Below are 24,148 nucleotides of genomic sequence, written 5' to 3'. Positions count from 1 at the left end.
GCAACGCTTCCCCCAGCCCCTTACTCTGGACAGGGATGGAGCAGGCCCTGGACTGGGTGCTGACTCTTCTTGGGGTGCAGGACCAGTACTGGCCAATGCCCGCATCCCACGTGGGGGCGCACTAATCCCTCACCTCGCCAGAGGAATGCTTCCATCCAGGACCCATCCTGCGCCGACCCATCCCGGGCCACCCATCCCGGCCCAGCTCCGCATTCCTCCCATAGCTGGAGCGGCCCCTCCGTCCACACCCCCGCCCCGGTGCATTCCCAGCTCGGCTGCCCGGGCACGCTGGTGCCCGCCCGGCGAGGGAGGCCACGTGCCGCGGTGAGTCACACTCCAGGGTTCGGCAGCGGCCTCAAGGCGCTATGCTTCTTCCAGCCGCCGCCAATTAGCGCTCTTCCCACTGTCCATGCGCTACACACATGCACGTGTCCTTCCAGCGAGGCCGCGTGGGTAGACGTTACCCCCACCTCGAGGCACTGCCCACGGGATGGTTTCTGGAGCGGTGGGGGGGCCAGCGGAAGCGCCGCTGCATTGCAGGTGAGCGGTGGGAGGGGCGGGCCAGGGAGGGGGGCTTCCGGGGAGGGCACGGGCAGGTGCTCCCATGCAAGGGTCGCGGGGAGAAGAGGCTTGAGAGCGGAGGAGAGGGGTATGTAGGGGCTGCGGGGGCCACCTGCTGTGGGGTATAACCTGGACATGCAGGAAGGCGGTGTCTATCGGGGCGGGAGGGGGGCAGGTCATGTGCCTGGGGGCAGGGGGCCAGAAGATGTGTGGGAGGGGGCATTTCGCAGTGATGTCTTCCCCCTCCGACCACTTGTATTGTCCCTAGAGTTCTCACCTGAGCTCCCCCTGCCGGGCACTCCCGCATCTACAGCAGGGAAGGGGGCGAGTGGCGAGTTATAGCGCCTGATGATAATAGCGCCTCGACGCTGGAAGCGCTCCAAATGAAAGGGTGCTGGGAATTAGTATCCGGGTTCATGGAGCCAGGGGTGTTGGCGTTCACAGCAACGCTTCGAAGTGGGGTCACGGTTCCTGGCAGCGTGCATCGCTGAATACACTGTAGCGCCTAGACTACTCCTAGGAGTGCACCCTCACAGCTTGTTGGTTATTCTTTATATTCTGCATTTTATTGCAACATGTTTCCTTGGGGGGGGGGGGGGGGGGGTGAGGGGAACTGCTATCACTGGTTGCCTTTCATTTTATATTTGTAGACAGAGCTAGGGGTCATTAACCAAGCGTTAATGACCCCTCCCGGGGTGTAGAAGGCTATTCACACATGGTGGTGGCAGCAACACATGCTTTGGAGTAAAGTACATAGCATGAGCTAGAACATGTTGAGTGCAGCAGGTTTGCCGTGAGCGCGCCTGCTTCTCTAGAAGAGCGTGGAGGCATGTTCCAGTGTTTGCTCTTTGTCTTGGGGGTGTTTGTTGCAGCTCCTCGGAGAGGAAGGCTCTTGGTGGAAGAACACTTTGCCTGGAAATTGCAGGTGGTTTTCCTGTATGCTCCTGAAGACAGAATCTTCAGAGTGCAGTCAATACCAGTAGTTATTGACTGCAGACTAAACACCCTGATTGGCTGAGAGGGAGTGAATAACAATCCCCTCGTGCTAATCCCATATCTTCTCAGTAATGGGAGAGGGCACAGGCGTGCAGGTGAGCAGTGCGGCACTGCTTTACTGGCATGACCAGGGGAGTATATATATGCATGCCAGAGGGAACACGCGTCATGTAACGCGTTAGCACCCATTGCATTTCCCAGGTAGCCACTGTGTGTTCTAGGCATGTTACAAAGAATGCGCGTAAAATGCACCTTTTTGGACCAATTACACGAGGGAGGACACGCCACCTGAATGCCCCATGACGTAGCCAGGCTCCGCCCTGCAGTTAAACGATGCTTGTGACCCCCCCCCCTCCTTAAGTAACCTCCCTTGACCGGTCAGATATGTCCAGTTATGGCCCTCTCGCAAACATCCTTTCCGTGGCAGAATTTGTGGGAAGCGCAGTGTAGCACCACGCTCCGTCGATCGATGATGGGGGGCAGGGGCGTTGTGGGCCCCCTGTGGGGCACAGCTGCTGCTCAGAGCCGTTCTTCAGGCTGGAAAGAGACAGCGGAGGGAGGGCCACAATGTTGGAACAGGGCCTGGCCACAGCAGAACCATTACAGGGGATTGCTAGTCACCCGCCCCCCCCCCCAACTCCCCCTCTTCTTGTAATCACAGCCCAGAGCTCAATATGCTGCCTCGGCAACCAAAATAAGCATGGGGTCTTCGCCCAGGCCCCGATGCGCCCCCCACCCCTGGAATCAGAAGTGGCATTCCCAGGGAAACATTAGGTGCCCACGACGAGGGCACTTGCGGTCTGGCACAGTCACGGGGGAGGCCTACGGGCTGTAGTGATGGAGGACAGCAACCCGTCACAGGCAGAGGGGCTTCGAGGCGCTGCCTCACCGAGTTTGCATGCCAGTGTCCGGGCATGGACGCAGGAGACAGAGGGGGCGCAACGAGGATGGTACACCCAGGGGCCGCCCTGTGACGACCTCAAGCCCACCCCCCACTTCAATACCTGGGTCCCGGCCTTTCCCCTCACCACCCCACCCCACCCCAAGTGCGCACCCAAGACTGCACGAAGCACAGAGAAAGAAAATGTACCTAACCGGCCACCATTATTTCATGACTTCCAGCCCCTTTCCCTCGCAGCACGCGACTTCACGCACTGCCCCCCCACCGTTCACGCTTCTTACTTTACATACCAAAGTCTAAAGCCACCCCTCCCACCCACCCATTACCTAGACAGACAGTTGTGCCTGCAGCAATGTCACCTTAATCCAGAGGTCTTCAAACTGTGCGGTGCCCCCCAGGGGGTCGCCACCGCATCCCAGGGGGGCACGAGACCCCAGCATGAAATGTAAAAGATTGGAGGAAATGGGCAGGGGCGGCTCGCATGGTAGGGCTGGACCATAACACTGTCTCCAGCACCAATGAAAAAATGGCCGACAGTTGTAAATGGATATTCACTCCTTTAGTCACAGACTGTTTGAATAGTACCCAAGGGGGTGTTTTTGTTAAAATGTAAGCACATTGTGATATTTAAAGAACATTTGTTCAGCAACAATGGTCAAAACTACTAGCTGCATAGCGAAGTAACCCATCAAACTGGCCCACACTCGCCAAAAACATGACCCATTTTGACTGGCCTACACTAGCATTTTGCATTTTTAGTACAGGCATTGTCCTATTGCCCCATAGGCCAGTCCACCCAGTGGCCCCCTCATCCATTATGGAGGAGCCAGGCACCAGCCCAGTGAAACACTGAGCACTCCATGAGCTGCCTTTTCCAGCTGAGGGAGTGCTCCTGGGCTGGCTGAACTGTCAAAGGGAAACACTGTTTGCCTTTGACAGTTCAGTTCAGTTCCGCAGCCGCACATGCTCACTGAGCCATGCGAGGCTGGGGGTGTTTTGCTTCGCCAGCATTGCATAGCTCATTGGAAATGCTGGCTGGGGCACTGCGTGTCTGTGTGAGGGGGAGCACCTGCGCCTCCTCGCACATGCGGACAGATCAGCCTTGAGTGGGCGCTTCAGCACCCACGTGCAGGCCCCTGCAGAAGGTACACTTATGTTAATTTATTTTTTATTTAAATATGTGTATGGATGCTTGTGTTATGAGTGTGTGTATGGTGATGGGTGCTTGTATGAATGATAGAGTGATTGCTGTGTGAATGTGTGTTTGTTTTGGTCTGTTGAGCTGATTTTGCTGAGTGGGGGCTAGAGGGGGAAGGAGGGTTGTACAACAAAGGCATTTTTAAAATGCCTTTGTTGCACAATCCCCACCCACCTGCCAAAATAAACTCTCCTTCTGAGGCGCTGTGGAGCCCAGGGGACAGGGATGGTATTTTTTTACTATATCATAGACGTCCAGTCAAAAATAACATTCTACTCCCTGCCCCCCAGCGCCATTTGCAAACTGTGCGGCTTTTTACCCATTAAGGATGCTCTAAAATGCAACATTTTAACCATTTGTTTAAAAAAAATTCACCCCCTACATTGGTTCGGGCTCCCTCGCTGCGCTCAGTCGCTATGGCATTTTTGTGGGGAATATTTAGGCCCCTCCACTTAAAAAATTCACCAGCTCCCACTGGCCCTCGGACTGTGTTGGGAACGGGTTGGGGAGCCCAGGAACTGTGGTGGGAGCACTGGGATAGTGGTGGGAGCAGGGTGGGGAGAGCCCAGGGTCTGTGATGGGGTAGAGAGAGCCCAGGGACTGGGTAGGAGTGGGATGGGCGGGAGCACTGGGATAGTGGTGGGAGCAGGGTGGGGAGAGCCCAGGGTCTGTGATGGGGTAGAGAGAGCCCAGGGACTGGGTAGGAGTGGGATGGGCGGGAGCACTGGGATAGTGATGGTGTGGGGAGAGCCCAGGGTCTGTGATGGGGTAGAGAGAGCCCAGGGACTGGGTAGGAGTGGGATGGGCAGCAGCACTGGGATAGTGATGGTGTGGGGAGAGCCCAGGGTCTGTGATGGGGTAGAGAGAGCCCAGGGACTGGGTAGGAGTGGGATGGGCGGCAGCACTGGGATAGTGGTGGGAGCAGGGTGGGGAGAGCCCAGGGTCTGTGATGGGGTAGAGAGAGCCCAGGGACTGGGTAGGAGTGGGATGGGCGGGAGCACTGGGATAGTGATGTGTGGGGAGAGCCCAGGGTCTGTGATGGGGTAGAGAGAGCCCAGGGACTGGGTAGGAGTGGGATGGGCGGCAGCACTGGGATAGTGGTGGGAGCAGGGTGGGGAGAGCCCAGGGTCTGTGATGGGGTAGAGAGAGCCCAGAAACTGGGTAGGAGTGGGATGGGCGGCAGCACTGGGATAGTGGTGGGAGCAGGGTGGGGAGAGCCCAGGGTCTGTGATGGGGTAGAGAGAGCCCAGGGACTGGGTAGGAGTGGGATGGGCGGCAGCACTGGGATAGTGGTGGGAGCAGAGTGGGGAGAGCCCAGGGTCTGTGATGGGGTAGAGAGAGCCCAGGGACTGGGTAGGAGTGGGATGGGCGGCAGCACTGGGATAGTGGTGGGAGCAGGGTGGGGAGAGCCCAGGGTCTGTGATGGGGTAGAGAGAGCCCAGGGACTGGGTAGGAGTGGGATGGGCGGCAGCACTGGGATAGTGGTGGGAGCAGGGTGGGGAGAGCCCAGGGTCTGTGATGGGGTAGAGAGAGCCCAGGGACTGGGTAGGAGTGGGATGGGCGGCAGCACTGGGATAGTGGTGGGAGCAGGGTGGGGAGAGCCCAGGGTCTGTGATGGGGTAGAGAGAGCCCAGGGACTGGGTAGGAGTGGGATGGGCGGCATCACTGGGATAGTGGTGGGAGCAGGGTGGGGATAGCCCAGGGTCTGTGATGGGGTAGAGAGAGCCCAGGGACTGGGTAGGAGTGGGATGGGCGGCAGCACTGGGATAGTGGTGGGAGCAGGGTGGGGAGAGCCCAGGGTCTGTGATGGGGTAGAGAGAGCCCAGGGACTGGGTAGGAGTGGGATGGGCGGCATCACTGGGATAGTGGTGGGAGCAGGGTGGGGAGAGCCCAGGGTCTGTGATGGGGTAGAGAGAGCCCAGGGACTGGGTAGGAGTGGGATGGGCGGCAGCACTGGGATAGTGGTGGGAGCAGGGTGGGGAGAGCCCAGGGTCTGTGATGGGGTAGAGAGAGCCAGGGGACTGGGTAGGAGTGGGATGGGCGGCAGCACTGGGATAGTGGTGGGAGCAGGGTGGGGAGAGCCCAGGGTCTGTGATGGGGTAGAGAGAGCCCAGGGACTGGGTAGGAGTGGGATGGGCGGCAGCACTCGGATAGTGGTGGGAGCAGGGTGGGGAGAGCCCAGGGTCTGTGATGGGGTAGAGAGAGCACAGAGACTGGGTAGGAGTGGGATGGGCGGCAGCACTGGGATAGTGGTGGGAGCAGGGTGGGGAGAGCCCAGGGTCTGTGATGGGGTAGAGAGAGCCCAGGCACTGGGTAGGAGTGGGATGGGCGGCAGCACTGGGATAGTGGTGGGAGCAGGGTGGGGAGAGCCCAGGGTCTGTGATGGGGTAGAGAGAGCCCAGGGACTGGGTAGGAGTGGGATGGGCGGCAGCACTGGGATAGTGGTGGGAGCAGGATGGGGAGAGCCCAGGGTCTGTGATGGGGTAGAGAGAGCCCAGGGACTGGGTAGGAGTGGGATGGGCGGGAGCACTGGGATAGTGGTGGGAGCAGGGTGGGGAGAGCCCAGGGTCTGTGATGGGGTAGAGAGAGCCCAGGGACTGGGTAGGAGTGGGATGGGCGGGAGCACTGGGATAGTGGTGGGAGCAGGGTGGGGAGAGCCCAGGGTCTGTGATGGGGTAGAGAGAGCCCAGGGACTGGGTAGGAGTGGGATGGGCGGCAGCACTGGGATAGTGGTGGGAGCAGGGTGGGGAGAGCCCAGGGTCTGTGATGGGGTAGAGAGAGCCCAGGGACTGGGTAGGAGTGGGATGGGCGGGAGCACTGGGATAGTGATGGTGTGGGGAGAGCCCAGGTTCTGTGATGGGGTAGAGAGAGCCCAGGGACTGGGTAGGAGTGGGATGGGCGGCAGCACTGGGATAGTGGTGGGAGCAGGGCGGGGAGAGCCCAGGGTCTGTGATGGGGTAGAGAGAGCCCAGGGACTGGGTAGGAGTGGGATGGGCGGGAGCACTGGGATAGTGGTGGGAGCAGGGTGGGGAGAGCCCAGGGTCTGTGATGGGGTAGAGAGAGCCCAGGGACTGGGTAGGAGTGGGATGGGCGGCAGCACTGGGATAGTGGTGGGAGCAGGGTGGGGAGAGCCCAGGGTCTGTGATGGGGTAGAGAGAGCCCAGGGACTGGGTAGGAGTGGGATGGGCGGGAGCACTGGGATAGTGATGGTGTGGGGAGAGCCCAGGGTCTGTGATGGGGTAGAGAGAGCCCAGGGACTGGGTAGGAGTGGGATGGGCGGCAGCACTGGGATAGTGGTGGGAGCAGGGTGGGGAGATCCCAGGGTCTGTGATGGGGTAGAGAGAGCCCAGGGACTGGGTAGGAGTGGGATGGGTGGCAGCACTGGGATAGTGGTGGGAGCAGGGTGGGGAGAGCCCAGGGTCTGTGATGGGGTAGAGAGAGCCCAGGGACTGGGTAGGAGTGGGATGGGCGGCAGCACTGGGATAGTGATGGTGTGGGGAGAGCCCAGGGTCTGTGATGGGGTAGAGAGAGCCCAGGGACTGGGTAGGAGTGGGATGGGCGGCAGCACTGGGATAGTGGTGGGAGCAGGGTGGGGAGAGCCCAGGGTCTGTGATGGGGTAGAGAGAGCCCAGGGACTGGGTAGGAGTGGGATGGGCGGCAGCACTGGGATAGTGGTGGGAGCAGGGTGGGGAGAGCCCAGGGTCTGTGATGGGGTAGAGAGAGCCCAGAGACTGGGTAGGAGTGGGATGGGCGGCAGCACTGGGATAGTGATGGTGTGGGGAGAGCCCAGGGTCTGTGATGGGGTAGAGAGAGCCCAGGGACTGGGTAGGAGTGGGATGGGCGGGAGCACTGGGATAGTGATGGTGTGGGGAGAGCCCAGGGTCTGTGATGGGGTAGAGAGAGCCCAGGGACTGGGTAGGAGTGGGATGGGCAGCAGCACTGGGATAGTGATGGTGTGGGGAGAGCCCAGGGTCTGTGATGGGGTAGAGAGAGCCCAGGGACTGGGTAGGAGTGGGATGGGCGGCAGCACTGGGATAGTGGTGGGAGCAGGGTGGGGAGAGCCCAGGGTCTGTGATGGGGTAGAGAGAGCCCAGGGACTGGGTAGGAGTGGGATGGGCGGGAGCACTGGGATAGTGATGTGTGGGGAGAGCCCAGGGTCTGTGATGGGGTAGAGAGAGCCCAGGGACTGGGTAGGAGTGGGATGGGCGGCAGCACTGGGATAGTGGTGGGAGCAGGGTGGGGAGTGCCCAGGGTCTGTGATGGGGTAGAGAGAGCCCAGGGACTGGGTAGGAGTGGGATGGGCGGGAGCACTGGGATAGTGGTGGGAGCAGGTTGGGGAGAGCCCAGGGTCTGTGATGGGGTAGAGAGAGCCCAGGGACTGGGTAGGAGTGGGATGGGCGGCAGCACTGGGATAGTGGTGGGAGCAGGGCGGGGAGAGCCCAGGGTCTGTGATGGGGTAGAGAGAGCCCAGGGACTGGGTAGGAGTGGGATGGGCGGCAGAACTGGGATAGTGGTGGGAGCAGGGCGGGGAGAGCCCAGGGTCTGTGATGGGGTAGAGAGAGCCCAGGGACTGGGTAGGAGTGGGATGGGCGGCAGCACTGGGATAGTGGTGGGAGCAGGGCGGGGAGAGCCCAGGGTCTGTGATGGGGTAGAGAGAGCCCAGGGACTGGGTAGGAGTGGGATGGGCGGCAGCACTGGGATAGTGGTGGGAGCAGGGCGGGGAGAGCCCAGGGTCTGTGATGGGGTAGAGAGAGCACAGAGACTGGGTAGGAGTGGGATGGGCGGCAGCACTGGGATAGTGGTGGGAGCAGGGTGGGGATAGCCCAGGGTCTGTGATGGGGTAGAGAGAGCCCAGGGACTGGGTAGGAGTAGGATGGGCGGCAGCACTGGGATAGTGGTGGGAGCAGGGTGGGGAGAGCCCAGGGTCTGTGATGGGGTAGAGAGAGCCCAGGGACTGGGTAGGAGTGGGATGGGCGGCAGCACTGGGATAGTGGTGGGAGCAGGATGGGGAGAGCCCAGGGTCTGTGATGGGGTAGAGAGAGCCCAGGGACTGGGTAGGAGTGGGATGGGCGGCAGCACTGGTATAGTGGTGGGAGCAGGGTGGGGAGAGCCCAGGGTCTGTGATGGGGTAGAGAGAGCCCAGGGACTGGGTAGGAGTGGGATGGGGGCAGCACTGGGATAGTGGTGGGAGCAGGGTGGGGAGAGCCCAGGGTCTGTGATGGGGTAGAGAGAGCCCAGGGACTGGGTAGGAGTGGGATGGGCGGCAGCACTGGGATAGTGGTGGGAGCAGGGTGGGGAGAGCCCAGGGTCTGTGATGGGGTAGAGAGAGCCCAGGGACTGGGTAGGAGTGGGATGGGCGGCAGCACTGGGATAGTGGTGGGAGCAGGGTGGGGAGAGCCCAGGGTCTGTGATGGGGTAGAGAGAGCCCAGGGACTGGGTAGGAGTGGGATGGGCGGCAGCACTGGGATAGTGGTGGGAGCAGGGTGGGGAGAGCCCAGGGTCTGTGATGGGGTAGAGAGAGCCCAGGGACTGGGTAGGAGTGGAATGGGCGGGAGCACTGGGATAGTGATGGTGTGGGGAGAGCCCAGGGTCTGTGATGGGGTAGAGAGAGCCCAGGGACTGGGTAGGAGTGGGATGGGCGGCAGCACTGGGATAGTGGTGGGAGCAGGGTGGGGAGAGCCCAGGGTCTGTGATGGGGTAGAGAGAGCCCAGGGACTGGGTAGGAGTGGGATGGGCGGCAGCACTGGGATAGTGGTGGGAGCAGGGTGGGGAGAGCCCAGGGTCTGTGATGGGGTAGAGAGAGCCCAGAGACTGGGTAGGAGTGGGATGGGCGGCAGCACTGGGATAGTGATGGTGTGGGGAGAGCCCAGGGTCTGTGATGGGGTAGAGAGAGCCCAGGGACTGGGTAGGAGTGGGATGGGCGGCAGCACTGGGATAGTGGTGGGAGCAGGGTGGGGAGAGCCCAGGGTCTGTGATGGGGTAGAGAGAGCCCAGGGACTGGGTAGGAGTGGGATGGGCGGCAGCACTGGGATAGTGGTGGGAGCAGGGTGGGGAGAGCCCAGGGTCTGTGATGGGGTAGAGAAGGCCAGGGACTGGGTAGGAGTGGGATGGGCGGCAGCACTGGGATAGTGGTGGGAGCAGGGTGGGGAGAGCCCAGGGTCTGTGATGGGGTAGAGAAGCCCAGGGACTGGGTAGGAGTGGGATGGGCGGCAGCACTGGGATAGTGGTGGGAGCAGGGTGGGGAAAGCCCAGGGTCTGTGATGGGGTAGAGAGAGCCCAGGGACTGGGTAGGAGTGGGATGGGCGGCAGCACTGGGATAGTGGTGGGAGCAGGGTGGGGAGAGCCCAGGGTCTGTGATGGGGTAGAGAGAGCCCAGGGACTGGGTAGGAGTGGGATGGGCGGCAGCACTGGGATAGTGGTGGGAGCAGGGTGGGGAGAGCCCAGGGTCTGTGGTGAGGTAGAGAGAGCCCAGGGACTGGGTAGGAGTGGGATGGGCGGGAGCACTGGGATAGTGATGGTGTGGGGAGAGCCCAGGGTCTGTGATGGGGTAGAGAGAACCCAGGGACTGGGTAGGAGTGGGATGGGCGGCAGCACTGGGATAGTGGTGGGAGCAGGGTGGGGAGTGCCCAGGGTCTGTGATGGGGTAGAGAGAGCCCAGGGACTGGGTAGGAGTTGGATGGGCGGGAGCACTGGGATAGTGGTGGGAGCAGGTTGGGGAGAGCCCAGGGTCTGTGATGGGGTAGAGAGAGCCCAGGGACTGGGTAGGAGTGGGATGGGCGGCAGCACTGGGATAGTGGTGGGAGCAGGGTGGGGAGAGCCCAGGGTCTGTGATGGGGTAGAGAGAGCCCAGGGACTGGGTAGGAGTGGGATGGGCGGGAGCACTGGGATAGTGGTGGGAGCAGGGTGGGGAGAGCCCAGGGTCTTTGATGGGGTAGAGAGAGCCCAGGGACTGGGTAGGAGTGGGATGGGCGGCATCACTGGGATAGTGGTGGGAGCAGGGTGTGGAGAGCCCAGGGTCTGTGATGGGGTAGAGAGAGCCCAGGGACTGGGTAGGAGTGGGATGGGCGGCAGCACTGGGATAGTGGTGGGAGTAGGGTGGGGAGAGCCCAGGGTCTGTGATGGGGTAGAGAGAGCCAGGGGACTGGGTAGGAGTGGGATGGGCGGCAGCACTGGGATAGTGGTGGGAGCAGGGTGGGGAGAGCCCAGGGTCTGTGATGGGGTAGAGAGAGCCCAGGGACTGGGTAGGAGTGGGATGGGCGGCAGCACTCGGATAGTGGTGGGAGCAGGGTGGGGAGAGCCCAGGGTCTGTGATGGGGTAGAGAGAGCACAGAGACTGGGTAGGAGTGGGATGGGCGGCAGCACTGGGATAGTGGTGGGAGCAGGGTGGGGAGAGCCCAGGGTCTGTGATGGGGTAGAGAGAGCCCAGGCACTGGGTAGGAGTGGGATGGGCGGCAGCACTGGGATAGTGGTGGGAGCAGGGTGGGGAGAGCCCAGGGTCTGTGATGGGGTAGAGAGAGCCCAGGGACTGGGTAGGAGTGGGATGGGCGGCAGCACTGGGATAGTGGTGGGAGCAGGATGGGGAGAGCCCAGGGTCTGTGATGGGGTAGAGAGAGCCCAGGGACTGGGTAGGAGTGGGATGGGCGGGAGCACTGGGATAGTGGTGGGAGCAGGGTGGGGAGAGCCCAGGGTCTGTGATGGGGTAGAGAGAGCCCAGGGACTGGGTAGGAGTGGGATGGGCGGGAGCACTGGGATAGTGGTGGGAGCAGGGTGGGGAGAGCCCAGGGTCTGTGATGGGGTAGAGAGAGCCCAGGGACTGGGTAGGAGTGGGATGGGCGGCAGCACTGGGATAGTGGTGGGAGCAGGGTGGGGAGAGCCCAGGGTCTGTGATGGGGTAGAGAGAGCCCAGGGACTGGGTAGGAGTGGGATGGGCGGGAGCACTGGGATAGTGATGGTGTGGGGAGAGCCCAGGGTCTGTGATGGGGTAGAGAGAGCCCAGGGACTGGGTAGGAGTGGGATGGGCGGCAGCACTGGGATAGTGGTGGGAGCAGGGTGGGGAGATCCCAGGGTCTGTGATGGGGTAGAGAGAGCCCAGGGACTGGGTAGGAGTGGGATGGGTGGCAGCACTGGGATAGTGGTGGGAGCAGGGTGGGGAGAGCCCAGGGTCTGTGATGGGGTAGAGAGAGCCCAGGGACTGGGTAGGAGTGGGATGGGCGGCAGCACTGGGATAGTGATGGTGTGGGGAGAGCCCAGGGTCTGTGATGGGGTAGAGAGAGCCCAGGGACTGGGTAGGAGTGGGATGGGCGGCAGCACTGGGATAGTGGTGGGAGCAGGGTGGGGAGAGCCCAGGGTCTGTGATGGGGTAGAGAGAGCCCAGGGACTGGGTAGGAGTGGGATGGGCGACAGCACTGGGATAGTGGTGGGAGCAGGGTGGGGAGAGCCCAGGGTCTGTGATGGGGTAGAGAGAGCCCAGGGACTGGGTAGGAGTGGGATGGGCGGCAGCACTGGGATAGTGGTGGGAGCAGGGTGGGGAGAGCCCAGGGTCTGTGATGGGGTAGAGAGAGCCCAGAGACTGGGTAGGAGTGGGATGGGCGGCAGCACTGGGATAGTGATGGTGTGGGGAGAGCCCAGGGTCTGTGATGGGGTAGAGAGAGCCCAGGGACTGGGTAGGAGTGGGATGGGCGGGAGCACTGGGATAGTGATGGTGTGGGGAGAGCCCAGGGTCTGTGATGGAGTAGAGAGAGCCCAGGGACTGGGTAGGAGTGGGATGGGCAGCAGCACTGGGATAGTGATGGTGTGGGGAGAGCCCAGGGTCTGTGATGGGGTAGAGAGAGCCCAGGGACTGGGTAGGAGTGGGATGGGCGGCAGCACTGGGATAGTGGTGGGAGCAGGGTGGGGAGAGCCCAGGGTCTGTGATGGGGTAGAGAGAGCCCAGGGACTGGGTAGTAGTGGGATGGGCGGGAGCACTGGGATAGTGATGTGTGGGGAGAGCCCAGGGTCTGTGATGGGGTAGAGAGAGCCCAGGGACTGGGTAGGAGTGGGATGGGCGGGAGCACTGGGATAGTGGTGGGAGCAGGTTGGGGAGAGCCCAGGGTCTGTGATGGGGTAGAGAGAGCCCAGGGACTGGGTAGGAGTGGGATGGGCGGCAGCACTGGGATAGTGGTGGGAGCAGGGCGGGGAGAGCCCAGGGTCTGTGATGGGGTAGAGAGAGCACAGAGACTGGGTAGGAGTGGGATGGGCGGCAGCACTGGGATAGTGGTGGGAGCAGGGTGGGGAGAGCCCAGGGTCTGTGATGGGGTAGAGAGAGCCCAGGGACTGGGTAGGAGTGGGATGGGCGGCAGCACTGGGATAGTGGTAGGAGCAGGGTGGGGAGAGCCCAGGGTCTGTGATGGGGTAGAGAGAGCCCAGGGACTGGGTAGGAGTGGGATGGGCGGCAGCACTGGGATAGTGGTGGGAGCAGGATGGGGAGAGCCCAGGGTCTGTGATGGGGTAGAGAGAGCCCAGGGACTGGGTAGGAGTGGGTTGGGCGGCAGCACTGGTATAGTGGTGGGAGCAGGGTGGGGAGAGCCCAGGGTCTGTGATGGGGTAGAGAGAGCCCAGGGACTGGGTAGGAGTGGGATGGGGGCAGCACTGGGATAGTGGTGGGAGCAGGGTGGGGAGAGCCCAGGGTCTGTGATGGGGTAGAGAGAGCCCAGGGACTGGGTAGGAGTGGGATGGGCGGCAGCACTGGGATAGTGGTGGGAGCAGGGTGCGGAGAGCCCAGGGTCTGTGATGGGGTAGAGAGAGCCCAGGGACTGGGTAGGAGTGGGATGGGCGGCAGCACTGGGATAGTGGTGGGAGCAGGGTGGGGAGAGCCCAGGGTCTGTGATGGGGTAGAGAGAGCCCAGGGACTGGGTAGGAGTGGGATGGGCGGCAGCACTGGGATAGTGGTGGGAGCAGGGTGGGGAGAGCCCAGGGTCTGTGATGGGGTAGAGAGAGCCCAGGGACTGGGTAGGAGTGGGATGGGAGGGAGCACTGGGATAGTGGTGGGAGCAGGGTGGGGAGAGCCCAGGGTCTGTGATGGGGTAGAGAGAGCCCAGGGACTGGGTAGGAGTGGGATGGGCGGCAGCACTGGGATAGTGGTGGGAGCAGGGTGGGGAGAGCCCAGGGTCTGTGATGGGGTAGAGAGAGCCCAGGGACTGGGTAGGAGTGGGATGGGCGGCAGCACTGGGATAGTGGTGGGAGCAGGGTGGGGATAGCCCAGGGTCTGTGATGGGGTAGAGAGAGCCCAGGGACTGGGTAGGAGTGGGATGGGCGGCAGCACTGGGATAGTGGTGGGAGCAGGGTGGGGAGAGCCCAGGGTCTGTGATGGGGTAGAGAGAGCCCAGGGACTGGGTAGGAGTGGGATGGGCGGCAGCACTGGGATAGTGGTGGGAGCAGGATGGGGAGAGCCCAGGGTCTGTGATGGGGTAGAGAGAGCCCAGGGACTGGGTAGGAGTGGGATGGGCGGCAGCACTGGGATAGTGATGGTGTGGGGAGAGCCCAGGGTCTGTGATGGGGTAGAGAGAGCCCAGGGACTGGGTAGGAGTGGGATGGGTGGCAGCACTGGGATAGTGGTGGGAGCAGGGTGGGGAGAGCCCAGGGTCTGTGATGGGGTAGAGAGAGCCCAGGGACTGGGTAGGGGTGGGATGGGCGGCAGCACTGGGATAGTGGTGGGAGCAGGGTGGGGAGAGCCCAGGGTCTGTGATGGGGTAGAGAGAGCCCAGGGACTGGGTAGGAGTGGGATGGGCGGCAGCACTGGGATAGTGATGGTGTGGGGAGAGCCCAGGGTCTGTGATGGGGTAGAGAGAGCCCAGGGACTGGGTAGGAGTGGGATGGGCGGCAGCACTGGGATAGTGGTGGGAGCAGGGTGGGGAGAGCCCAGGGTCTGTGATGGGGTAGAGAGAGCCCAGGGACTGGGTAGGAGTGGGATGGGCGGCAGCACTGGGATAGTGGTGGGAGCAGGGTGGGGAGAGCCCAGGGTCTGTGATGGGGTAGAGAGAGCCCAGGGACTGGGTAGGAGTGGGATGGGCGGCAGCACTGGGATAGTGGTGGGAGCAGGGTGGGGAAAGCCCAGGGTCTGTGATGGGGTAGAGAGAGCCCAGGGACTGGGTAGGAGTGGGATGGGCGGCAGCACTGGGATAGTGGTGGGAGCAGGGTGGGGAGAGCCCAGGGTCTGTGATGGGGTAGAGAGAGCCCAGGAACTGGGTAGGAGTGGGATGGGCGGCAGCACTGGGATAGTGGTGGGAGCAGGGTGGGGAGAGCCCAGGGTCTGTGGTGGGGTAGAGAGAGCCCAGGGACTGGGTAGGAGTGGGATGGGCGGGAGCACTGGGATAGTGATGGTGTGGGGAGAGCCCAGGGTCTGTGATGGGGTAGAGAGAGCCCAGGGACTGGGTAGGAGTGGGATGGGCGGCAGCACTGGGATAGTGGTGGGAGCAGGGTGGGGAGTGCCCAGGGTCTGTGATGGGGTAGAGAGAGCCCAGGGACTGGGTAGGAGTGGGATGGGCGGGAGCACTGGGATAGTGGTGGGAGCAGGTTGGGGAGAGCCCAGGGTCTGTGATGGGGTAGAGAGAGCCCAGGGACTGGGTAGGAGTGGGATGGGCGGCAGCACTGGGATAGTGGTGGGAGCAGGGTGGGGAGAGCCCAGGGTCTGTGATGGGGTAGAGAGAGCCCAGGGACTGGGTAGGAGTGGGATGGGCGGGAGCACTGGGATAGTGGTGGGAGCAGGGTGGGGAGAGCCCAGGGTCTGTGATGGGGTAGAGAGAGCCCAGGGACTGGGTAGGAGTGGGATGGGCGGCAGCACTGGGATAGTGGTGGGAGCAGGGCGGGGAGAGCCCAGGGTCTGTGATGGGGTAGAGAGAGCCCAGGGACTGGGTAGGAGTGGGATGGGCGGCAGCACTGGGATAGTGGTGGGAGCAGGGTGGGGAGAGCCCAGGGTCTGTGATGGGGTAGAGAGAGCCCAGGGACTGGGTAGGAGTGGGATGGGCGGCAGCACTGGGATAGTGGTGGGAGCAGGGTGGGGAGAGCCCAGGGTCTGTGATGGGGTAGAGAGAGCCCAGGGACTGGGTAGGAGTGGGATGGGCGGCAGCACTGGGATAGTGGTGGGAGCAGGGTGGGGAGAGCCCAGGGTCTGTGATGGGGTAGAGAGAGCCCAGGGACTGGGTAGGAGTGGGATGGGGGGCAGCACTGGGATAGTGGTGGGAGCAGGGTGGGGAGAGCCCAGGGTCTGTGATGGGGTAGAGAGAGCCCAGGGACTGTGGTCGGAGCGGGATGGGTGGGAACCATGGGATAGTGGTGGGAGCAGGGTGGGGGAGAGCCCAGGGTGTGTGATGGGGTGGGGAGAGCCCAGGGACTGGGTAGGAGTGGGATGAGGGAGCCCAGCGACTGTGATGGGAGCAGGTGGGGGAGCCCAGGGACTGTGGTGGGAGCAGGATAGGTGGGAGCACTGGGATAGTGGTGGGAGCAGGGTGGGGAGAACCCAGGGTCTGTGATGGTGTGGGGAGAGCACAGCGACTGAGTAGGAGTGGGATGAGGGAGCCCAGCGACTGTGATGGGAGCAGGTGGGGGAGCCCAGGGACTGTGGTGGGAGCAGGATGGGCAGGAGCACTGGGCTAGTGGTGGGAGAAGGGAGTGGAGAGGCCAGGGTCTGTGATGAGGTGGGGAGTGCACAGGGATAGTGTAGGAGTGGGATGAGGGAGCCCAGCGACTGTGATGGGAGCAGGTGGGGGAGCCCAGGGACTGTAGTGGGAGTAGGGAAGGCGGGTGCAGTGACTGCACACAATAGTTCATAGCCATTTGTACATACAGTCCATTTGGCATTTTTGGGGGTGCTCGGCCTGCCCAAATCTTGCTTAGCGGGGCCCAGGCAAAAAAAGTTTGAAGACCACTGCTTAATCGATTGCTTAAATGCAGGTGCCAATTGCAGATCACTGGGGTAGCAGGCCTATGTGGCAGCTCGGGAAGGGTCCATGTGTCCCAGGCAAGCTGCTGAAACAAGCAATAGCCAGTCAGCGGCTGCCAGATAGCTCAGTGGGCTGTGGCATGAGAGGCGATCCTGCTGGGCCGAGGTGCACATTTCCTGTAAAAAGAAATATGCCTCTTGCCTGCTATCCAGGATGCTTCTCTGCCAGCCAAAAGAAGGGTACCGTTTAGTTCCAGTCCACTTTGACCTCTGTATACACATAGCACAGCATAGATAGTGGACACAGAGTACAGGTTACCAAGCAGCCACAGACTGAGAATATAAGAGGGCCAGGGTTTCTAGTGGTGTTGCCATGAAGGAGCAAAGAATCAAAGGATTTTCTGGTCCGCAATGTATCAGTGGTCACTATAATTATTAATATATACAAAGTGCTAGGAAAGATTCCCATTTTTGTGTAATTTTTCCCTCCAGTTGTGTACCCCCCAACTTTTTGCTGCTGTTTAGACACCATTGACTGACTTTGCCAGAGAAGCACAGCCTTCAGCTGCACTCCTCTGGGGTTTCGCTCACTTTTTATGGGGAAACTGACATGCCCTTAAAGGCATGGTCTAGTAAACATTTTTATTTCAAAAATAGATAGGCCACATTAAAAAAAAAATACTAGCATCCTCCGTTTTAAAACTTCCTATGTAAAATTTTGAGCTATTCAAGCTCAAAATTCGAAAAAGCAAGCACAGGGGCGCCGCCATTTTGTGAAATGGAGGCCCTCCTGTGCTGGCTTTTGCTTTTGCGGCACTAATGAAGGAAAAGCCAGCCAGCTGTAGTAAACAAAGTCTACCGCTGGGTGGCTTTCCCTTCATTAGTGCCGGGACTCGGAGGACGCGGACCGGAGTCCAGAGCAGGAAAGCTGCAGCTGAATCTCGGTAAGTGCTATTTATTTTTTTTACAAAAAATAAGCTCTAGCTGTGGTTTTTTTTCTAAGTTTTCCGGGCTGGAGGCGCCCGGAAAACTTAGAAATAAAACTGCAGCTTTAAAAACGTTGTATTTATGTTTGCGGTCGCTTTTGAAGCGACCGCAAACATAAATACAACGTTATTGTGTTGGAAAACGCTGCGGTTTTTCTTTCCAAGTTTCTCAGGCTCCTCCGGCTCGGAGGAGCCTGAGAAACTTGGAAAGAAAAACCGCAGCGTTTTCCAACACAACCGCGTGTGTTTCTGCCTGCTGTGGCTATCACTTTGGGTCTCCGGTGCTCCCAGGGGAGCACCGGAGACCCAAAGTGAAAGCCACCGCAGGCAGAAACACACGCGGTTATGTTTACATGCCGCGTAGTGTTTCTACCTGCAGCTGATTTCCCATTCGGGGCTCTCGGGCTCCCCGTGGGGAGCCCGAGAGCCCCGAATGGGAAATGCTAAATGCTGCGTTGTCTGCCTAAATCTGCTTTTCCATTTGGGGCTCTCGGGCTCCCCCTGGGGAGCCCGAGAGCCCCAAATGGAAAAGCAGATTCAGGCGACACAACGCGGTTGTTTTCCGCAAGGAGATTTTACATAGGGGCTCTCGGGCTCCCCATGGGGAGCCCGAGAGCCCCAAATGGTAAAGCAGATTCAGGCAGACACAACACGGTTGTGTTGGAAAACGCTGCGGTTTTAAAACCGCAGCGTTTTCCAACACAATAACGTTGTATTTATGTTTGCGGTCGCTTCAAAAGCGACCGCAAACATAAATACGTTTTTAAAGCTGCGGTTTTATTTCTAAGTTTTCCGGGCTCCTCCAGCCCGGAAAACTTAGAAAAAAAAACGCAGCTAGTGCTTATTTTTTGTAAAAAAAATAAATAGCACTTACCGAGATTCAGCTGCAGCTTTCCTGCTCTGGTCTCCGGTCCCCGTCCTCCGCCTACAGCACTAATGAAGGGAAAGCCACCCAGCGGTAGCCTTTGTTTACTACAGCTGGCTGGCTTTTCCTTCATTAGTGCCGCAAAAGCCAGCACAGGAGGGCCTCCATTTCACAAAATGGCGGCGCCCTTGTGCTTGCTTTTGAGCTTGAATAGCTCAAAATTTTACATAGGAAGTTTTAAAACGGAGGATGCTAGTATTTTCTTTTTATGTGGCCTATCTATTTTTGAAATAAAAATTTTTACTAGACCATGCCTTTAAGACAGTCAGTACTGGGAGACTTCATTTCCCTTAGTCCTTTCGTCATGTTGTAGCTTTTCTGCAACATGTTACAAGTGCACAATGTACCTTACAGTACCATGCTCTTGGGTTTCATAGTCATTTCCAAAGGCCCTAGAAACTCTCGCTGGACTTTTCATGAACTGTGCAGATGTGTCATGGACAGGACTGGTGGCAGCTTATCTTTTCGCTTTCTTTTTAACCCTTTCCTGCCATGTTAACCGCGTTAACCGCGTTTGGCACGAATAGGTGGGCTGGCTCCAAAATGGCCATGCCACAAGGTTCTTTGTCCTGTCCTTTGGCCATCTTACCCCTTCACCTTCAACAGGTCAAGTCAACCGGGTCAGTCCTTATTTACTCATGCATTTTCCTGCAAATCCCAATGCTTTCACAGCCTTCTGCATGCCTTGTGTGTGTGTCTCCAGGATGTGGGCTGGGGTGTCTGTCCCCAATACACATCCTGGGTGCCAGAGAGTCTGGAGTGCTGTGAATGCCTGGGACCACCGTGGTCCGTGATTGGTCCATGTATGGTATGCCTGTATGTGAGCAGATCTCCCATTGGGTCCTCTTCGTTTTGGCGCGAAAGAGACTTTGGATAAGAGGATGCTGAAAACATCCATACCATGTCGATCTCTGGAGTTCTCACTGAACGAAGGATAGGACCCAAGTATCCTGAAACTAAGAAGCCGAGTCGAGGCACTGTTGATGACCCGCTGGAAGGTTTGGCACCCTGAGCCCGCTGTCATCCCGTGGGACTCCTCTGCATCTGGTCGTCCTAGAAGGTCTGCAAAGACTCTTCGACCCATTGGAAAAGTGGGACCAACTATTCTCTGCACCTTCATCAAACCCTGCAAGTAAGCTCTCTCGGAAGTGTCCATGGGCCAACCATTGGACTGACCAGCTTACGCAGGCTCTTTGCCCTGATACCACTGCCGTTTCGAGGAGGCCCTCGAAACTTGGTAGGTCACCAGCTCTGTGTTCACGGCACCCTCACACTGAATTTTGTACACTTAGCCTTCCCAGGTCTGGAGTGAAGTGAGTGGCCGGAACCAGAGTATACGCGGTTACCGTGGCGCCCAGCCGTGGTGACGAACTTTACAGGTGCACTGCATTTGTGCTCCTCTTGCCCCTGAAGCCTGCTGCAATGAAACTGGCCTGATCCATCCACCAGGAGCAGAGAAATCACCACTGTCCTTTTTGGGAATCATCGCTGTATCTTTGTCTCGGAAAGCTGCAGAGCTGCCAAATTGCTGCACTTGAACCTGCAACCGAAGTGGACTCGACTTCCGAAGTTTGGTCCGGAGTGTGTCAGGGGTCGATGAGTAATTGTAACCCTAACCAGTGGCCCCTAGCGTCTCCATCCATTTTTACCCACAAGTGGCCCCTCAGGGCCCCTATCCTTTCCACTGCTAGTGCGAACTAGCAAACTATTCCCAACTCTTGGAATCGACTCTGCCCACAAGTGGAGGCCCTCCTCGAATAGTGGGAACCTATTCTTCATCACCTCACCCACCTTCCTGAGCTGCTGCAGACCCCTGAAGAGACCCCCTTTTAGCCCATCTTTATTACCGCTCGCGCCAGCATTGAATGTACATTGTAGACTCCTCTCTTCTTAGGGCTTGGACTGCCTCTTAGTTAGGAGTGTGTTGGATGCAGAAGGGACTAAAGACTATTTGCACTGCCTGTTTCCTTCACCTTTTAGGTTGTGGACCCATTTCTTGCATTAACACTTTAGGCACCAATGGTCTTGTATATATATATTTAGATAGGATTGTGTTGGCTTAATAGTATTACTGTGATTTGATTTGTGTGTTGAAACTCAAAGGCCTTGAAATAAATGTATTTGTATTTTTTATATATCTACACCTGACTGGGAGTGATTTGTAAGTGTCCTTGCTTTGTGTGCTCATTGAGGTCCTTCAGTCACCCTCACCCCTCCTGAGACCTAGTCTTGACCTCCTGCTATAGCTACCTTGATTGGACCCTGTTCCACTAAACTAGGCTGATCTTCTGAACCTCTGCCCACCAGGTCAGAGTTCAGAAATCTGTCTTAACACAAAGCAACACTATAAACTGTTATACCATGAGTGTGTTTACTTAAGTAGCATTCCGTGAGGACTAAATCACTCTCAGTGACGGTCAAATTTCAATTATTTAGTAATCAGGCATTTTGACAGATCAAGTCCTATGAGATTACACGAGGGCCCCAGGATCATACACTTTGCTTAAATGGTAAAGCTGGGATTTGAACCCAGTCTGCAATTTCAGCACTTAATACATTGCGTCACAGTTCTTGTCATGTGCAAGTTGCAATTATTATTATTATTATTATTTGTGAGTGTTTGACTTCCATGAAGTAAAATAATACCATATTTTCATAACCTGAAAAAAAAATAGAGAAATCACAAGATGTACCAACCTGACAATATTTTAAAACCATTGTTCTAGAATCAAGTTCTGCGTAATGGGAATAATTCCACTGTAGCTTTATTTTGCCTTTCATCAAAGGTACTATAGAAGTACTGGAGTACTAACATGTGTGAGCATCAGAAATACCATTTGGGCTTTACTTCTGTGTACAGCCAACAAAATAAACTGTGAGTTAAGTTCACCTAAAGAGGAGGGATGTCATTTTGGGGTCGCCAGGGGTCGCAGTTGCAACCCTTGAGGTCTCCCTTGCTACCACTAGGAAAAACACATTTTTGTTTTCAACAAATTCTTTTTCAATTTTATTTTTTTGTATTTAAATGTATGCTCCTCGGCTGTATGATATGATATGATATGGCATTGATAACGCGCCTATACACAAGAGTTTCAAGGCGCAACGAGGCAAGGGGGGGAACAAAGAGAGGACAGACACCGATCCTACTAGGCCAGGTGTCATTCAGATCGTGCAAGTGCATGGGAAGGGGGGAAGGAAAAGTGCGAGGGGGTAAAGGGAGAGGGGAAAGTGCAGTACATGGGAAGTGGAATAAATAAGATAAATAAAACACATAAAACAGGCAAGTGCAAGGAAGTGCGGACAAAGTGCTGGAAGGGGGACTGAAGGGATACAGAAAACAGTCCCCAAGTTCAGGGGTTGCCAGGGAGGCAGTGCAGGTGGGCAACTGGCGGGGCCTGGGCCAGAGATCAGAAGGGTGGCCAGGTAACCTGTGCAGTTTCAGTCAGGAGTTCAGCAAGGGAGGTGTGGAGAAAAAGCAGAAGCAAAGAGGAAGGTTTTGAGGTATTTCCCGAATCTGAGATGGTTCTCCTCTAGTTTCAGGGAGGCAGGAAGGCTGTTCCAGAGAGAGGCCCCAGCCGAAGAGCGTGATCTGCCACCAACTTGGAGATCGTTGTTTGGAGAAGCGGCTGACCCTGAGGGAGTTGGAGGCAGATGAGGGAAGAGCTCGAGAAGGAAGATCTTTAGGAAGAGAGAGTTGAAGGTTTTGCGGCCCCAGGCCCCAGAAGGTCTTGTGCACAATGCAGAGGGTTTTGAATTGGCCAGCGTCATGTGGCTCTTTATTTTTGGAGTGGCTGGCTTTGTTGTTCGGACCTCTTAAAAAACAGAGGGTTGACCCTAAATAAGAAAGAATAAGAATAACACATAATGTGTCTTTCAGGAATTCTATACAATAATTGCTAGACTCATCAAAGCTTTATTTCAGGCACACCTCAGGGAGTGAAGTCACTGATTTAGTCTGTTCTCAAACGCCTGAACTCAGTCTTTAATCCTTCTGAGGTCAGTAAATGGGTACCAACACAGGTTTCGTGATATTGGGTGTATATTTGTTCTATATAAGGCGCTTAAGTGCTATATAATATCATATCATTATCATTTGGCCTTGGGCGTCTGCTTGCATTCACAGTAATTTCGTAATATGGGCCTATACGCACTGATCTTAACGATACATATGGTGATCCATCCTTGTATGAAATGTATTTAACATTATAGTGATATTGCAACCGCATTTTTCGTAGTGTAATTAGGAACAATATGTGATGTCACTTCCTGTGATGTCATCAGAGATCAAAGGTCGTGTGATGCCACCTCCGCTACCCCTGGCAATTTGGTGAAATGACGTCCCCGCTAAGGAGAGTCGTTATTTGACGCATAGCTGCAGATTGTGATGCATTATGTGAAGAACGTTTCAAATTGTACAAAGTCGACTAGAAAGTTAGCTCACTGAAGGCCTGTGACATTAGTTTGGCGCTGTACCTTGGCCAGACCACCTTCGACTCAAATGGCCTACACGCAAAGAAAGAGCGGGCACTGGGCTAGGAGAAGGTCTGGGTAATGCCGCTGGGCCGCCCAAGGCGAGGCCTTGTAACTGGCGAGAGAGGGGCACAGCCTTCCTCCAAGGTCAGTGCCCCCCTCTGTCTCTCAGATAAGGGAGACAGTCCGGCAGGCTCTGGCACATGAAAGGCAGGAAGGGTGAGGTAATAAATACCTCACCCTTCCAGGATGACCCTGTATGGGTAGGCAGGTTAGTCAGCCTCAGGCTGGCCTTGGGGGGGGGGGGATTTGGCGCACAGCTCCCCTCACAGTACAAAGAATAAGGGCCTCTTGGGGCCTATATAATGAGCTGGGAGCAGCTCCTAAACACAAACTGTTTTGTCGACCCTGCACGGGGACCCAAACAGTACCGGGGAAGTTCACTGTTATCCCATTCCTTTTCTTTTCTATATGCCAACGCTTGCTGTAAGCTCAGCATCACTGGTATCTCTGGTGTTTCAACTTCCAGAGAGACGGTTTGGGCAGAGGGAAACGGAGCGCCAGCTGCACTGCCCGAGAAGGTGCCAATACCCACCAAGCCCATGGGGTTGGAGTCGCCCTGAGGCGAGTGGCCTGCACAACCCAAAGCTCTGCAAACGCAATCTGCGGCTTCCTTGAATAGGAAAACAGGGGGCAGGGCTGGAGATTTGAGTTTGCAAGGCAATGAAACTGGCGCTGCCTTAAATACGCATCTAAGATGAAGCAGGCTCTGCGCCATGGGCAAGACTAATGTTATCAGCTGTTCGCTGATGCCAGCACAGCGATGCGGGCACAGAGCAGGGCAGGGAGAATTCTCTCTTGGACCTCGAGGCTGAGGGCTTTCGAGCCCACTTTTAGCTTCTACACTGCGAGCGTGTTTATAAATTGCCCCAGGCAGGTGCCCATGATAAGACTTAGTGATTGGGGTGATGAGCGCGGCTGCCGTGCGGATATTGGTAAAAATGTTGCACAATGCCTGGAAGAACCAACGCTAGAAGGCACGCACCAAACCCTCGGTTTATGGCTGCATGGACAGCCAGCAAATAACTCGCCCACTTTGAGGGTGCAGAGGAAATGAAACGCACTAGCTTCAAAGTGGGGGCAAGTCAGCAGGAAGCAACGAGGCCGGGGGTCACTGGCAATGCCGGGAAGCAAG

General features: G+C 57.9%; 1 protein-coding gene across 2 annotated transcripts in view; it reads left to right on the top strand.

Moving 5' to 3' along the window:
* The first annotated feature begins 220 nt into the window (after window positions 1–220).
* The window catches only part of LOC138447910 (breast cancer anti-estrogen resistance protein 3 homolog), a 350,104-nt gene continuing 326,176 nt past the window's right edge, over window positions 221–24,148 (top strand). The window contains exon 1 of one of the 2 annotated variants that reach the window (XM_069604426.1): window positions 221–540. The gene's annotated coding sequence lies outside the window, so the exon portion shown is untranslated. Of the gene's footprint in view, window positions 541–587; window positions 650–24,148 lie in introns of those variants that run through there. The other variant, XM_069604428.1, reaches the window with a different exon arrangement.

The sequence above is a fragment of the Ambystoma mexicanum genome, chromosome 3q (assembly GCF_040938575.1).
Source record: "Ambystoma mexicanum isolate Mex_15411 chromosome 3q, UKY_AmexF1_1, whole genome shotgun sequence".
In the NCBI taxonomy this organism is placed as follows: Eukaryota; Metazoa; Chordata; class Amphibia; order Caudata; family Ambystomatidae; genus Ambystoma; species Ambystoma mexicanum.
This window is presented reverse-complemented; position numbering and strand designations above follow the sequence as displayed.